Here is a 17925-nt window from a genome sequence, read left to right on the forward strand (position 1 = left end):
GAAAATGAAAGAAAAACATGCACACAGTGCTGCAACGTGCACCCCTACGACATAAGTCGTCACGAGTCACAACTTGGGTGACTTGGGTCTTCATACAACACACGCACAAAAACACTAAACCACTTTTTTTCCCAAGAGATACACTAAACCTGTTGAGGTGAAGAGAAAATTTTACATGCCGCAGTCACGGCCTCGGCCAGAATAGACCAAGTGGTATTTCGCCCTACCCCTTTGCCTATAGACGAGATGCTGCGACGAGGTTTGAAGAAAAAAAAAAAAACATTTTAAACGTGTAGTATAATGTTGGGCAACGAGATGGCACTGCATGTTCAAAAGCAAATAAAAACAAATAAAAGCAATTGTATGGTCACGTGGTTCGCATGGTAGAACCTGCGTTAAGAGTCTCCCGTCTGCAGTAGGATGTACCGAGCATGGTTTTTAGTTTTTGGCAGGGAGTATAGTTTTTGGTGGCAGCTGCTTGCAGCGGAATGTAGAGTGGATGTAAGCGGATGCAAGCGAGTGTGTGGATACACATGTACAGGCTCAATGCCTACATAATCAGCATTTACAGTTTTCCGATCGTGCCTTGAGCTTGAAGCTAGTGAGCTCAGAATAATTTCATAAGTGCTCATAGATGCATCATAAACTGATCGTGCTAAGAAACAATGGTTGGGTGACACATGAAATTGCTTGTCACAAGTTGGGCGGGGTGGCTCTAAACTTACGCGATGAACCTCGAGTAGGCGCAGGAAAAATTTGATGAACTCCGTGGCCAAAGAGACCCCGCACACTCTTCAGTGTTCATACTGTGGATCTAGAAAGCCTACCTTATGGCACGTGAGTACTTGCTTAGGGAAACAAATGAGGAAACAAGTTGCATAAATTTCAGTAAAATCAATGTACTTTGCTTAGCATAGTGTGCTTATTTCCATCTGTACTTGCTTGTAACTGCCAACTTCATTAACTGGTGTTGCAATTACGCATTTTCGCAAAGTTTGATCAGTGAATAAAATTTGTTTTATGTGTGGAAGTCATGTTTTATGCATGAATACCCTTTGAAATCACCTAATTTGCCTTTCTGAGCATTGCCAGTGTCTAATGGCCGCCACAGCTTACTACAATAAAAAATTTAATTGCCACGTTGCAGTGCTTATGAAATTTAATACCTGCCTGAAAGGATAGAATAAAGATAACTAGACATCGCATCTCTCAGTATTATTATTGGGGTGTTTGGTAGGCTGTAGGCATGTATGTGGTGCTAATCACATTCTTTAGTTGTCCTGTACATACTGTCGGCTCAGTAAAGCTTATTGCACACTTAACGCTGATCTTTGTTTCCTCCTTTCAATGTGCACACTGTTCAGGACACCAGGTAGTCGAAGCTCACCATAAGCTGACAGATTGCAAGCTACATCAGGACGATCGTTCCAGGAAATGCAGTTCTTCCATCTGAAAACATATATTGTGCCAAAAAAGGGCGAGGTAAGAATTGATTTTACCCTTTAATTTTCTCAATGCAGGGTGCAACTTCGATGTACTCTATAAAATGAAGAGAAATAATCACAATCAAGTCTTCTTGAAGTTGACTGCAGCTGACAATTAAGTGCTTTGCATATCCTAAGTGTGGCATAGCAATAAAGATCTGTTTTTCTTCAAGCTGTCCTACGAGGGAACTATTTCAGCTGAGCTGTTCATATCGTAAAAAATAAATTTGAAGAAATCAAAAGGATGTGTGCTGTGGAAGCCTTTGTTACTTTATATTCAGGTTGTTCATGATTGAGCTTCCTTCATTAGGTTATCAAAGTGATGTGTTGTCTTTCAAAACACACTTTGTCTTGCAGAATGTGGACTGCGACCTTGCTACAACTGTGCATGTTGATGCATTTCTTAACAATGACAATGCCATCGATAAATTGGTTGAAGAAGGAAAACTTAGCCGCAGCTATTGCAAAACTTGCGGTTCACGTGACATTGCACCTCTCAGTAAGTAACTAAGCAACACGTTTTGATTATTGAAATGGTGTCTGCTTTGTCATAAGAAAAAAAAATAATGTTCATTTCATGATACATTAGCACAGTGGTGTTAATTCTTCACAACATGCAAAAGCAGCACAGTTAGTTCAATAAACTGCATTCACCTGCACGTAGGGTTTTAACACATAGATCTTTTTTTTTTGCTCGTCAGCTTGGCACTATTGTTAGAGCTACCAAAAGTATGTTATTTTTATTTTCTAAAACACCAGCCTGCCTTGTAGCTTTTTACATTGCATACATGACCTAAATTTTTTGGTTTGTTTTTTTGTAAACGTGTCATTGCTCTATGTTTCAAGCTACTAGTGGGAAAGGTATGAAAAAGAACTGAACAAGGGTAAATGGAGTAGGCCTCAGTTCGCAGATGAGCCAACGTTTCAACAAGTGGACTTGTCTTCGTCATGCCCAGATGAAGACAAGTCCACTTGTCGAAACGTTGGCTCATCTGCGAACTGAGGCGTACCCCATTTACCCTTGTTCAGTTCTTTTTCATACCGAGCGAACCATCTTCCTTTTGTTCTACCTTATGGGAAAGGTAGAGTTACAAATTTAACTATGGGTAACAGAAAAAGATATGTAATAGATGGAGAATAGAAGATGCTGTCGAAAATATTCTGAAAAAAAAAAACAGAATGGTCTGCCAGGCAGAGTAGGTGTAAAATAGCAAGGATAATGCTCTAACAAAACTTGAAATTGGTACATTGCAACTTGAATAAAGCTAACAGGAAACACACACAAGAGAAGACACAGGACACGCGGCTCTAGACACATGACAGTAGGGCTCTAATCCACTTGTTGTTTTCTCATACACAGCAGTGCTAAAAGGAATATAGAACCACTAACGTTTTTAGATTGCTTTAAGTCAAAGTATACCAGTTGATGTAGTATGAAAGTAGATTCATTGCTCAGCTAAACTGAGTTCTTTAAGTTAGTGTCGATATTTTTTTTTTTTTTTTGAATGACGATATCAAGCTAAAAATGTTTTCCCTCAGCGAGGGCAGGGTGGATATTGATAGCATGCAATGCAAGGTTGTCTGTAGAAGTCGTCCAAATTGAGGTCATGAAACAGAAAATCTAAAATTAGTTTGCACTGAAACAAAAAGCGGCCTGGCAGTGATGTTTGGTATATAGCTTGAGTAAAATCCTAGGATTTAAAAAAAAAACAGCAGTTGCTCTGTATGAGAGCCAGGCAGTGTTAATAATCAAATTATCGTTGTTGTAGTTTTATTACTTTGTTTATTATTATTTCATGTACATGCTACTTACAATGCTTCTTTTTTCTCACCTCTTACAGCCTTCATTTCACACTCTTCCTCTGCACGTAGGGCTGCATTCATATTCAGGGAGATGGTACCCTACTTGAAGGACAAGTCCGTCCTTGATGTTGGCTCCAGACTGGGTGTCATGCTCTATGCTGCGAGTTTTTGTGGCGTTTTCGATAGCACACTTCTAAATAAGCTGCACTATCATGTAGCACAACACAACTATGAGGGAAACGAAATGAGCTTAAAGAGAGAAAAAAAGGAAATGAGTGGAGTTCTTACAAACATGATCTCAACTAGCAGCTTACAAGAGCGGAGCAGTGTGGACAGACACAGAGAAAAAAATACTCTACCGGTGCTTACTTGAATTTCTTTTTGGCTTTAGGAAGGAACGTAAACATAACATGCTTTGCTGCATCTTGTAATTTATGAATTCATACCAACTTGCCTAAATTTTTTTCATTGATCTTAAGTTCATGATTTGTCTGCTAAAAAAAATATCCCTATGTCTCCATCGTGATGGTACTGTGGTTAAGACACTTGACAGCCGTGCCCGGAGATGCGGGATCGAATCTCGGCCATCTGCGGTGCGATGTTGGGGCACCTTAAAAGAACCCCTGGTGGTTGAATTTTTCAGAGCCCTCCATTATAACGTCTCTCATTAGCTTTAATTGCTTTGGATGTTGAAACCCATAAACCAAACCAAACCATATCCCTAATGTAACTTGCTGTCTCTTAGAAAGTGTTTTCATAATATTTCATTACTGCATACTGTTCTGGCCATAACCACACCATAGCTCTTTCTAGAGGGAGTGTATTCTGCATCATCACAAAAGTGGATGCACTGATCTTACGGGTGTAATGATAACTTGTTAGCAGGCAGGAGATTTGCAAAGGAAAAGGCATGTTCTTGTCTTCATTCCTGTCTTGGGTTCTGGCATTAGTAAAAATCAATGCACCATTGTCTCTGAATTGATGAAATTCTTCCCATACCATTCCCCCATCCAGTTTTTGTTTTGAAGCAGCCAGGCCTGGACAGGCAGGGCAGTAGGGAAGACTTGAAACAATCGCTGCCAAATAACCAACTTCCAGCACAGTGCTTAGGCAAAGCTTCTCACTTCGTCCCATCTGGTTTAAATTTTCTACTTTATGGGACATAGAAGTTCCCATCTTACACCCTTATCTGCAGGAAATATCAGCACCATTATGAGAGCATTAGTTTGCTGCATGTTTGTGTCAAGGTGGCAAATGTATCATCTCAGGTTGTGTGTTATACACTAAGGCTTAGTATAAAACACGTCACAGTCAAGCTGGTAATGTGCCTTGAGACATTCTATAGTGATATCGCACTAGTATTTTTTATATTTTGTTGAACACAACCTTTTCAGCTGCCTTTCATACTTTACCGTTACATGTTAAGCAGGCAGAAAAAACTACTTAAGCCTGGCTGAAAGTGAAAATTGCAACACACTCAAATCAAAGCTAGCAGTTTCTAAGAGCGCAGGTCAAATTGTTTTGAACTTTTATCATAACATAAGTGAATATTGATTTCATGTAGTCAGTGTAAGGCATTTGCAGCAATTTAGTAGATGCAGTGGTTTTGGGAAGTAAGAAAGCATAACAAAGAAGTAAATATTGCAGATCTTCTGGTTTTCGGGTAGCATGGTGAGCAGAGAAGCAGCATTGTATTATTGCATTTTTTTTGTCACACTAATTTAGTTGTCGTTTTCACTATCAAGCATTTGTTGAGTTTAGTTAATTGCATAGTTTTAAAGTATTCAGTCCCTTTGTTGTATTTTGTATCTTGACAAAATATTTACATAGTCTACAAAACTAAAATCGCCAAGCAAAACCCAGGACACACAGCACATGCCAAGCCATGTCGCTTCTCAAGTCATTGCTATTCACATTATTTATTGCAGCTTCAATCAAATTCTGAAATTGTCAACACCTTTTGCTTTGGCATAAAACATAAGCCATTTTAATTTATGTTTTTTTCACTTTGAGAGAGCAGTTGGAACTGTAGCCTTTTTTCTGAGCATGAACAAAAGGTAAATGAAAACGACTTCATTTCAATAGCCCTTACTTATGGTATTTATGTGAGCACAGTTCCTACTCTCAAAGCCAGCTCTTGTAGTGTGTTCTGTAGTTCCTCCATCATTCTGATCTCTCCACTTCCAGCCACATACCTGGTGCTGTTTTTTTTTTGGGGGGGAGGAGGGGGCTGCAATTAATTTAGAAATGTGTCCCGAAAATTTTTTTTTTCAGGGACAAAAGTTTACGAGATGCAAATTTGGGAAGAAACATTAATGTATTTCTCTTGTGATATTTTTTGCCTGAATGGGGTGTGCATGTCCCCTCATGATCCAGCAGATTTCATTCATTATGTTTGCCAAGTCACGCAGAAATATATATTTTTCTGTGAACTCACGTCCCACAAACTTTTGTCCCTGACTGTACACTAGCAGCTAATGCTTTATTTCCTTGCTGGCAGTTTATTTCAGCATCATTTCAAAAGCAGAAAACTTATTAGTTCATTCTTTTAAGAACAAGAATGGCTTACTGCTTTCATTGAGATTTGTCTGTGTTTGTGAACAATTGCCAGGAAACTGTAATGATGCAAGTTATATTATTCTTATCTAATATTTTAGTACATGTGGCTATTTCTTTGATGTATAACCCTAATCATTTTTTTTGTACTTTCAGGCACATGCATTCACACCAGATAATCTAACAATTGGTGTTGAGATGAATTCTGACCTTTGTCAGATTCAGGAAGCTGCGATCAAGCATTTTCACATGGATGACAGGATTAAGGTAAGTACAGTTTGTGCTACTAGTACTCTCATCATTTAATTTTATTTGCGTGCCTGTTTTATATGTTCTACTCCCACACAAATCAGAAGATACAACAACAGTCTGCAGAAGGCAAAATAAGGTTATTGCACTTCACCATACCCATGTTTTTACTATCTAAATATTTACTGTAGCGAGCTTCTGTTGTTAATTAGTGCTGATTTGGCATTCCATTTCATCATTAACGACAATTTTTTTTAGCCTGACACTCTGGCCAAGGCGTTCACTGCGGATTACAGTGTAGCAAGCTCAGATTCTAGCCACCACAGCCATCTTGTGAACAACAGTGCAAGAACAGACAAATGCATCAGACAAGAAGAGGGGGGAATGCAGTGCTGGCTAACAATACTGAAGGTTCTTTTGGTTCTTCCTCACGCAGAAGAACTGTAAACACACTCCAAGGCAGAAAGCGAGAGATAAAGAAAAAAGAAAAAAAAGAAAAAAAATGAAAGAAAACAGAAAATCGCGACAGTGACAAGGCAAGCTCGGTAAAATCAGCAGAGATTAACAGCCCCCAAAATTCACCAAGAGCACATGTTGATGGAGGCCAAAATGCGAGAAATCTTGAAGCAATGAATTGGATTAACACTGTGTAAATATGGCCTTTCCTACTCCATTATGTTGTAAAAGAAGAGTACTATCGGGAACAAAAGTCGGCTGGATCACACAGACTGCAACCAAAACGCATAACTTTCATACTGACCAGTAGCTGCAGACCATACTTGTCCGTGTGAAAGTTGGACTTTATTTAGTTCTTTCATATGTGCTAGCGAAATAAGGTGATAATTTGTTTACGTCATGCTTCTAGTCCTAAATCGGCAGACATGCAGTCTAGAGACTTTTGCCCCCGATAGTACATTTATTAAAACAATTTGGCAACATAATTGACTCTTCACTTTTACTAACCCTACCATTGTACATATCTGGTGCCTTTTGGCAATATTAATCGACTCTTCGCTTTTGCTAACCCTATGCCATCCATGGGCAGTATTTTTGTCTATTTTGCAAAGGGATATGTAGTTTCTTTTGGTTTGTGGTGGCTAATGTCTGAAAGCAATCCAGGCTGTAAGGATATGTTAATGGAGGGCTCCAGAAATTTCGGCCATCGGGAGGTATTTTATAAGCACTGATATCTATAGTACATAGGTGCCTTACTTTTTGCCTCTATCAAAAAATTATTTTAATCATATTTAATTTCTCTGTTCCATGCTTTGTCATCTTTAATTTGGCTTAGTAATTTTTGCTCATTTATTTCTGCTAAGTCATTCTCAGTCATTTACTTTTCTGATTCATACTTGGTCATTGCCTCCCACTCTCCCACTTCTTCTCTTTCTTCTCTCTTGTGCTTTTCCTCTTCTCTAAAGCCATTAACACTGTCCTATGTATAAAAACGGACCTTAAATGTGCCCAAGATTTTTTTTTTATTCTTTCAACTTAGACAACCGTTTTAATGCTGCAACGTTATTCAAACGTATGGTATGCCCTAGCAGAAAAATCTTATTAATATTTAAATGGAGCAGACTGACAGTGTTATGGCATGCAACCACCAGTTCTTTTTATTATTTCTTGGAGATTCTTGCCACTAGGCATAATGAGAAAGGGAGGAAGAATGTGGGAGAAAGATGGAAGAAGGATTGTAGACTGGTCTCACTTCAAAATTCGTAAAAGTTTCTGATGAAGCGATTATCCAGAGTCCACTTGCAATATCCACATTCAAGGTCCTACCACAAGCCTACTTGTCTTCAGAAGCGTTGTCTCATAGAAGCCATAACTGCAAGTCCACAACAAGTATTTACATCACACAATTCCGGTGAACTCCACCGATGATGCACCGGAGTCAGAGCTGCTCTTGCCCGAATCCGGCGCATGGTTATTGATACTGAGGAATATTTGTATAATATGAGCCACTTATAACAGTAATGGGGTGCCAAGAAAATATCACTGTTATAACCGGTAATTGTTATGCCAGGTTGTGCCAAAAACAAGGAAATGACAAACCTCCAAGCATTACATGATAGGAAAGTAGCTTACAATATTCATTTCTTTGCTGGAAATAAATTTGTATTAACCAGCTTTGACTGGTATGCAGTATGTATGGCTCACATCTCCCTTCAGAGTGGCTAGCTACTGTACATATTCAAGTGAAGAGACCTTTAGCAAAACTGAAGTCCCCATAGGCAGTCTTGTTTGTAAGGAGTCTTTTGCAGAGGTTACTGTTCATCGTCGTTGTCAGCTGCCGTTGCTGTCAATTCTGGTGATAGTTGATAGGATCTCCTCATTGGTGAAATCTTCATTTTCTATGACTGCATTGCCAACATGCAAAACTTTTTAAAGTTTCGATATGCGGCTGTCACCATTACATTGGTTGGAGCTTTGCAGACCTTGTTGTCACTGGCATTCTGTATGAAGCTAGCTTTTTGGAAGAAAGTTTCAGCGGGAATTTAAATGAAGTTGTACGAAAGAGGAAATGATGATGGCAGAAAGGAAATGCAGCTGTGGAGTGATGCATCGGAGCAGGCCACCTGGTGCATTTTCTACAAGGGGCACACTCTCGCAAACTTTAGTAAAGGACTGCTTCACTGAAAGAGAGTTAAGAAAGTCTCAGCAGTCTTATCTCCTCCTCTGCGCCATTGCGGCATGCAAGGTTGTGGTGTTTTCATACTTTTTTGTTCTTTTAAGGTTGGCTCTCAGTGACCAGATTTAACTTTTATAACCGATAATGTGCCATGGCAGAATTATTAAAGGCTATTAATTTTACCACAAAGAACTTGAAAAACTGAAGGGGCCATGGCTGTCCATTGTTATACAGTCGAACCCCGCAATAACGAAACCGCCAGGGAAGGAAAACCTTTTCGTTGTCGCGAGAATTTCGCTGTCGCGAAAATGGACAAATAAGCACACCCATTACCTTCCAGAACCAAGATTTAATTACAAAAGTCGCTTATTTTGCTCTGCTTGACATTGCTGTGCAGGAGCTTGACGACTCTGGCTTCGCAGCTTGATAAGCTATGCATAGCTTCGTCGTCGTCGTCGTCGTGGTCACCGAGAAAAGTCCGGATTACATCGAATGCATCAAGCACATCACGCGAGCTTACTTGCTTACCTTGTGCTTGGTTTTCGCTATCTTTGTCGGCACTCGCCTCATTTCCTTTGCGCACACTGTCGATAAAAACATCGTCGCTGAATTCCTCGTGCACGATCAAGTCGGCGTCCACACACAAAAAGTCCTCCAGTTCAACAGCCTCTGGCACCATTGTATCTACACTGCGAAGCGCGTTCCATGCTTCGGTTAGTGGCTGCAGATCGTCACCGCTTGCAGCTTCCGGTTCTGCCAAGGCGTGCTGACCAGCTGCGAAACCGGCGTGCCTGAAGCAGTTCTGGACAAGCGTAGCCGAAGTAGCAATCCACGCGCCGGCAAGCATCTCCAGCGCCATGAAGAGGTCAATTTCCGTCGGTCGCTTCATTTCGATGTTTGGCAACATCCGCTGTATGAGCCTTCTTCGGTACGCAGACTTCACACTTTTGATAACCCCCTGATCAAGAGGCTGGATAACGGATGTGCAGTTCGCGGGGAAAAAAATCAAGCGGATGCTCGTCAGGGCAACGTCTTCAATGTGGTGCGCACCGCAGTTGTCCAAAAAAAGGCAGACAGATCTGCCCTGCTTTCGCATGTCCGTATCAAAGGCTTCCAGCCAGCTTGTGAATATTGCGCGCGTCATCCACGCTTTTTGGTTTGCAGTGTACTGGACCGGAAGCTTTCGGTTACGTTTAAAACACCGTGGAGTCTTGCTCCGGCCGATCACGAGGAGGGGACGCTTGTCAGATCCATCCATGTTTGAGCATAAAAGAATGGTGACCCGCTTTTTGCTCAGCTTGCCGCCATGGCATTTTTTTTCTTTCAGATCTAGCGTTTTTGAAGGCAACATTTCATAGAAGAAGCCCATTTCGTCCGCATTATAAATTTCCGAGGGCTCGTACTCGTCCATTATGCCTTCGTAACTTTTCTCCATCCAGGAAGATGCTGCTTCAGCGTCTACGCTCGCACACTCCCCCGACAACACTTTGGCGACGATGCAGTGCCGCGCTTTAAATCGACTTAGCCATCCGGCACTCACCTTAAAGTTGTTGTGCCCCAGAATGCACGCGTAGTCAATCGCCTTTTGCTGCAGAAGGCTTCCGGACAAAGACACCTTGTTCGCTCTCTTGTCCAGGAACCACTGAAATACGGCTTTGTCCACGTCTTCGTAGACCGGCGCTGCCAAAGTCTTGTTCTGAGCGCGCACGCCGTTCTGGAGTGCCGCCATGATGCCATTCCTTGATTTCAGAATCGTAGAAAGCGAGCTGCACGGGATACCGAACTCCTCCGCAATATCAGTCTTCTTCCTGCCTTTTTCAGCTTCGGCGATAATTGCAGCCTTTTCCTGCAGCGTCAAAAACTTGCGCTTCTTTACAGGAGGCGGCATGTTTCCGACAGTAAAAAAAAAACAACAAAAAACACTGTACACAGGCAAGTCGCGAGCGGCACAAGGCGGATGGCGAGATCGGCGAGATAGCGTGGTCGCGTGGTCGGCGCACTAGCGAAAAGAAAAAAAAGGAGGTTCCTTGCTCTTCCCCGGTTGGCCGGCGGTGTCGTCACGTGGCGTGAAACGTCACATACATGCGTAGTGGCCAACAGACAGGCTTGCAAAAAGCCGCTTTCAGTGGGCAAAAACAAAAAAAAATGCTTTGCTATCATCATCATTACCGAACCAACCGAAAGTAAACAAAAATGGCTGCGCCGGTGCTTGTTGGCAGGTGAAATGAACGGGCTCGACTTGTCGGATGAGTGTGCTGCTGCAGTTTCGCCCATTCTATGTTCCCGACTGGCTGATGTGCCGAAAAAATGTTGCAGATCACTACCTCAAACTTTCGTTAATGCGGGACTGCTGTTTAAAAACACTTCGCTGTTGAGAGGGGACAAATGCATTGAACCCTATGGGAGTTCGCCGGGGGCGCCAGAATTTTTCGTTGTCGTGAGAATTTCGTTCTTGAGGGCTTTCGTTATAGAGGGGTTCAACTGTATATGATATATATTGTTCCAAGAGATATTGTTGGCTTTAGTTTGAATGTGGCTTTCACTACCCTTTATTCAAAGAAACACTGCACATAGTTCTCAACATTTGCTGGTAATCTCCCTATGCATGTCATCAATGCCAACGTGCTCAGTGTGCCAGATATCGTTTCCGAATCTGATCTGTTGATTCTCGACAATGTGTTTGAATTCTTCACACCAGAGGCAGAGCAGGTTACACTGTGGCAGTTCCTAAGGCGCACCATCAAGGAAGGTGCCATCCTTCTCACTGTCCCTAGCCTCGAGGACTCGCTGAAGGAAATTCAGGTAGGTGTACACTGCTGGAAGAGTATAGAATAAGAGAAATAACTAAAGAGTGGCAAAGCAGCAGATGCCACCAAGATTATAATGTGGTGGCATTGTGCGATAGTATTTCATATGCGTCTGGCTGGCATAGCAGAACCAGTGAAAACTGTGAGAACTGGTAGATATGCCTCCTTGTGGTTCATGTTCTTTTCGCCCGTTGTACAAGCTTGGCATGAGGATTTAAAGTTTTAAAGCGCGCAAGGCAACTGCACTTGCATCCACAGAAATGATTACAAATAAATGAACACTGAACCAAAACAGTGTTAGACAATTCGATCACACTCACAGGGATAAGCATAGTAATGGCATTTGAGAACTAAACAGGCTTATATACAGAGAACAGCTCAAGCACACAGAAAAAAACTAACAAAACAAACAAGCAGTCGGTGGCCGCACCACGGGATATGAAGCTTGTAAAAGAGATTATTGTGCAATTAAGTCCACTGCATGTGTGAAATAAGCGTGCCCCTCAATGCATCCATTAAAGAAGTGGCCGACGCACAAAAAGTGAGAACACATTGACCTTTCTTGCGTGTGGCTCGGTGCGGTGTGTGTAGCTCTTCTCGGATACCTTCTCAGATTGCTGAAGCAGAACCATCCAACGTCCTGATTCCCGAGCGTTGAATACTGACATGCGGTCGAGCAGACACAACAAAATCTAAAATGCCACCTGTGGCTGCCTGTGCAAAAGCCATTCATTTCCAGAACCTCGCATGTCATCAGTGAAAGGTTTCAGCTGCGTAGTGCTAGTGCTAGGCTTTACATGCAGCGATGCTCACACTAAGCTTGGTGCATGTGTTTTGCAGTGCAAAAATATACATTCTTGGTCTTGCACAGCAGAACTGTCTGGCAGCTCACACGGACAACAGTAACGCTTACTTCCATTTAAATAAAGGGCATGCTTGAAAGCATGCATGATATTTCATGGGTTATGGCTATGTATGTAGTATCCATACTGTCGAAATTAAGTTTAGGAGGAGGAGGGCGGAGGCAGTTATTTTGGATAGAGAGGAAAATCAAGGCGAGCAAAGGAAGGCAGGAATTCTGATCCAGGATTACTCGACGACTATATATGTTGCCAAATTTCTTGGTATTAGATGGCCCCAGGGCAGTAATTTTACACGCAAGTTGTAGCAGGTATTTTATTTATTTATATACAGATATTACTCTCACACATGCGCGACATGGCAGCAGCTGCAAAAGTTTGTGTTCCTCACCCTCTCAGGAGTGACTTTTCTGATTTATGCACGCAACACACCCTATACGTGTGCCACGTCAAACACTGTAAAAGAAGCCGACTGTACAGCTCTTGGCGTATTTCGAGGCCCATAAGAGTACTGGGTGTGTGTAATCCAGAGACACCTGCTCTGAGCGAACGTGCCACATTCCTTGTTGAATGCTGCTTGCTGTTCCTAAGGAGTGTTCAGAAAATGAAAGTGCCACTGACACGTTGCAATGAGAACTCCTTGTCAGGCTGCAGCTTGGAGCATTGGACTACATGTATTGCTATTAAGAGAGCAGTCATTTTTTAAATGCAGTCTCATAGTGAAAATTCGCAGATACACCACTTCAGTGGACTGAATCTCTCCACCCATTGAAGTGCCTTCAATCGATCAATTAGTGCCATACAAAGCCTGTTACGGGTCGCAACTATAACAAACATACACAGAATAAATCATTTTACCTCCATCATAGCCATTCTGCCAACATAGTGCAAGTAGGATCCTGCATACAGACTGAAAAGTTGTCAATGCATATCGATGCCATACCAACAATATATTCGGCCACGAAACTGCCATTTAGCACTGGGGGACTGCAAATATTGTCAGGCCCAATTTTTTGATGAGTTGTATTTCTACTTTTAAAAATCAACTTGTCTTGTTGAGAGAGAAGGCATTAAAACCCAAATAATGCAGCATGAGAATCAACTATATGTCCTCAAGCACCTCAACTTTGCTAAGACAAAGTCCCAGTCTACTCATTTCTCTTTCTATTCTAAGTTTTATTGTAGTTGGCACATAGTGATCAGACAGAGTAATTGGCTGCCGTTCGTCCACAATCTCGCCCATTGTTGAACCCAGTGTTGTCTACACCCCCAGTGGTGTCATAGATTTCAATATTTTTCGAGCAGTTGACTATGGATGAAGTTTTCCATTGTTGGATCATGTCCAAAATATTACAAAAGGGATTGATGCCTTTACAACTGCACTCCATTAGCATTTATCTTGGAAAATCCGAACTGCATGTTTTCTATAACCTTAGTTGCTAAGGAAATTGACAGTAGTATTCAATTCTCTCCATTGCCTTCCACTGCCATTTTTTGTACAGACTGGGATCATGGTGTTCAAGTTGGTTCAGCGACACTACATCACGGACCCCTTGGCCTTCAGCTTTGTCATGGACCATGAGGAGCTCTCTGAAGTCTGCTCCTATGAAGTGCTGTAATGCACTTAAGCCACCATAGCCTGCATTTCAAGGGTACATTGTTTCTTGTGCACTGCTAGCAAACAAAATAACCCTTAATTCATATATATTGGCTTCCTGCTACAGAGCTAAGGTATGTCATGAGCAAAGTGGAGAAAATGAGAAACTTGCATGGCTGGACCTATTGCAGTACATTTCGTTTGCCCTCTTTTCTCCTTTGCAGTGACACATTTCCGTCAGTGCCCAGTACTGACGGAAATTGCATTTTGCAAACCTTAAGCACACTTATTCGCAGAGTACTAATATGTTCATCCTCTGCCAGAGGATAAATACTTATCCAAAATAAATTTTACACAATAAAAGTTGTCCTTTGATAAGATTTTATTATCAAAATTATTTAACAGCTCACATTATACAATTCATTCATTATAAATTCTACTGCATTCGTTTGTTGCCCAAATTTATAACATAAGTTGGTCACTGATGCCTTATTTAAGGATAGCTTTTTTTTCCACAGAGAAAAAGCATCAAAACATTCTAGCCCTTAGGTCTGTTATTGCAAGTACTAGCAGTGCATTTCCCATGGTGTCTTGTGAGCAAGCTGCTTAAATTCCTAGACAGTCCAAATGAATGTCTGTCAATATTTTGACATTGAATGTTGACTACTGTCAATCCCGCATGTATCAAACTTAGATATGTCAAATTATTGCTTGTATTGGGCTGTCTGAATACCCTTTTCCAAATCTCATGCAAAAGCATACAGTAAAACCTCGTTAATTCGAACTTGGTGAATTCGAACGTGTGGTTAATTAGAACTGACGCTCGGGTCCCAGCATGGCCCTATGTATTTCAATAGGAGAAAACGCCCGATAATTCGAACATGCCAGTATCCACAACGGTTAATTCGAACTAGGAGCCCGTGGCTTACACAACTCCTCGCAGACAGAAGTCGGCCCATACCGTGTACAATGCGCAGAAAGATTACTAAAGACTTAAAAAACAAAATCTTTCAAATCTGCCCGCGCGCGCGAGACGAGGTGCACACTCGACAGTCACAGCGAACATTCCGGTGCATGCTGTAGCAGGTTTTCGCTGCCGGGTGCCGCCAGGCTCCATCACACCAACCATCCTCCATGACACCAACGGTTCGGCGCAAGCCGTTGCAGGTTTTGGCTGCGCCGCGGTTGCTGGGTGCGCTTTTGACAAGCCTTTTTTCTTTTTGTCCTGCGGTCACATTGTGTGCACAACACAGTTGTCGGTGTCGTTCATTTGTTCGTGCCGCGGTGGTCCAAGTTTTACCGTTTTTGTTTCCTCACCGCTTTTACAGCGATGACTCATTGATTGTGACAGCCATGGCAAACCGTGGTAAATACACGGCAAAGGGCCTCAAGACGAAAATGGAGATTTTGAGTGAGGTGGAACGTGGTGTCCTATCCAAGACGGATATAGCCAAAAAGTATGACATCAAGAAGAGCACGCTGTCAACGTATCTCAGGAACAAGGAATCGATCAGTGCTGCCTTTCGTATAGACATTATGGAGCCCTCTCGCGAAAGGCTACGGGCGTCGGCCCATCCCGAAGTGGAGAGTGCCATAATGGCATGGATAAAAGAAGTTCGCAGCTGGAACATTCTGTTAAGCGGGCCCATAATTGCTGCAAAGGCTGCAGTCTTTGCCAGCCAAATGGGCATCAGCGAGTTCGGCGCATCGGAAGGCTGGCTGTCGCATTTCAAGGCGCGTCACGGGCTGACATTTAGAAGCGTTTGTGGGGAGTCAGCTGAAGTCGACAAGGAAACGTGTGAACAGTGGGTCTCCAGTGAACTGAAGGAACTCCTCGCTGATTATGCGCTCAGCGATGTATTTAATGCTGACGAGACGGTGCTGTATTTCAAATTGCTCCCCAACAAGACCGTCACTTACAAAGGTGACACTTGTGCTGGCGGAAAGCGAAGCAAAGAAAGAATCACCGTCATGATGTGCGCAAATGCGACGGGCACGGAACAGTGCCGCTTGCTGGTGATTGGCAAGGCACAGAAGCCTTGCTGTTTTAAAGGCATCAAGACGCTTCCTGTTGATTACACCGCAAACAAAAAGTCGTGATGACACGGGAAATTTTCACTGACTGGCTGGGCAAGCTAGACAGGAAATTTGCTGCACAGAACAGGAATGTTCTCATGTTCGTGGACAACTGTATAGCTCATTGTAACGTGAGTGGACTGACAGCAATCCGCTTGGCATTTTTGCCTAAAAACACGACTTCTGTGCTCCAGCCCATGGATCTTGGAGTTATTCAGAACTTAAAAACGCTCTAAAGGCGCCACCTCCTAGAGAGACTTCTTCATTTGGAGAGTGGCAAGTCGTATGACATCGATTTGCTTGGAGCTGTCCACATGCTGGCATCATCGTGGAATACCGTCAAGCCGGAAACTATAAAAAATTGTTTCTGCAAGTGTGGCTTCGGTGATGCCTCAGAAGCATGCAGCGCAGAGGTAGCGGAGGCTTCGTCTGGTGATGACTCCGTCATGTTCGACCATGGCTATGCGGCTTTGTCGAAGGGTGTCGCCTTTGAAGCCTACGTTAACGTTGACAACGGTGTGGAGACGTCTGGGCCCTTGAGTGATGAGGATATAATCGCAGCTGCATGTGCTCCACAGGGCTCACAGGTGGCGAACATGGCTGAAAACGATGAAGAGTCCAACGAAGGCGACGATCCGGTGCCACCTTCTAGTGCATGTGAAGTAGCGTCGGCTCTCGATCTCGCTGCACGATACTTCTCTGCCGATGAGAATTCGGATCCTGCGCTGGAACTCTTGGACAAGCTGCAGTCGATGCTTGTGGAGTCGCGGCTCAAGAAACGCAAGCAAACGCACATTACCGATTATTTTTCCGTGTAAATAAACATGTTTTGAAGCTCGCTACTCACACGAATGCATTCCGGTTCTTGTTTGCAGCGTATGACTGACCGATTAGTCCCATTCATTCGCCGTTGTGGCTCGATTGCAAAAATTATCGGAATCGCCCCCCGTAAACGTGCAGTAGTGCCTAGCCCTCTTTACTCATGGTAAACATGTGGGCTCGGCCAGCACGGTGGGCCACGATGGCGCTCATTCCAGTGCCCGACTGTTAATTTGAACTCCGCTTAATTCGAACAATTTTCTCGGCCCCTTCGAGTTTGAATTAACGAGCTTTTACTGTATGTTGTTCAGGTTTATCAAACTCCCATTAACACAACATGAGATATATTGAACTATGCTGACTGAAAATGGCAGTGGCTTTGCTGAAAGCAACACCAAAAATCAACTGTATCCAATTTTAATTTAGATATTGTTGCATTTAGAATGTATCAGCAACAGAATTCGACCCCTTATGATCAGTAATGGCTTCTTCCAAAGCACCACCTGCGGCAGCGATGTGAGCCCCAACGTGGCACGTGGTGCGAGCCTGGAACCCACGGCCCTCGAAGTGTGGTTGCATCATATATACACTTCTTCGAACTATTTCACGATCCCCTTAGTGCTCAATATATATATCTGGATTTGACAGCGTACACATTGTTTACATTATTTGCCAATGACAAAGGCATCATAAGGTGCAAGACAGTGCAGAACATGTTGGCTTGCTGCGTTTGGCTACGCACAAACAATGGTATGTTAAACCAGGTGCAAATGAAGTGAAGCTGGCATTCTTGTATTCCATGCTCAATCTGAAGGAGGCAGCATGATGGTAGCCATGCAACATGCAGTGTGCCATAATACCTTGTGTGAGCCACTTTTTGTTCGAATATAGTGCAAAGTATCTGTGATGCTGTTTTTCAGCTATATTTCACTGAAATTAGCCTGATGTTTTTTCAAGTCTTTCACAGGCATGCCCGAAGATTATAGCATTATAAGTGAAAGCACCCTGGAGACAACCAGGCATGCAACATCACTGCCCTTCA

General features: G+C 42.7%; 1 pseudogene across 1 annotated transcript; it reads left to right on the forward strand.

Annotated features, from left to right (window-relative positions):
- Nucleotides 1–728: 728 nt before the first annotated feature.
- LOC146183549 (uncharacterized) lies at nucleotides 729–14212 on the forward strand (annotated as a pseudogene). Its single transcript, XR_014708773.1, has 7 exons — nucleotides 729–833; nucleotides 1352–1482; nucleotides 1842–1983; nucleotides 3326–3447; nucleotides 6000–6110; nucleotides 11332–11526; nucleotides 13894–14212. The product of XR_014708773.1 is annotated as an uncharacterized LOC146183549 (transcript).
- The last annotated feature ends 3713 nt before the right edge of the window (nucleotides 14213–17925 follow it).

This window comes from Amblyomma maculatum, chromosome 7 (assembly GCF_055883805.1).
Source record: "Amblyomma maculatum isolate TAMU_Amacu chromosome 7, ASM5588380v1, whole genome shotgun sequence".
NCBI classification, from domain to species: domain Eukaryota; kingdom Metazoa; phylum Arthropoda; class Arachnida; order Ixodida; family Ixodidae; genus Amblyomma; species Amblyomma maculatum.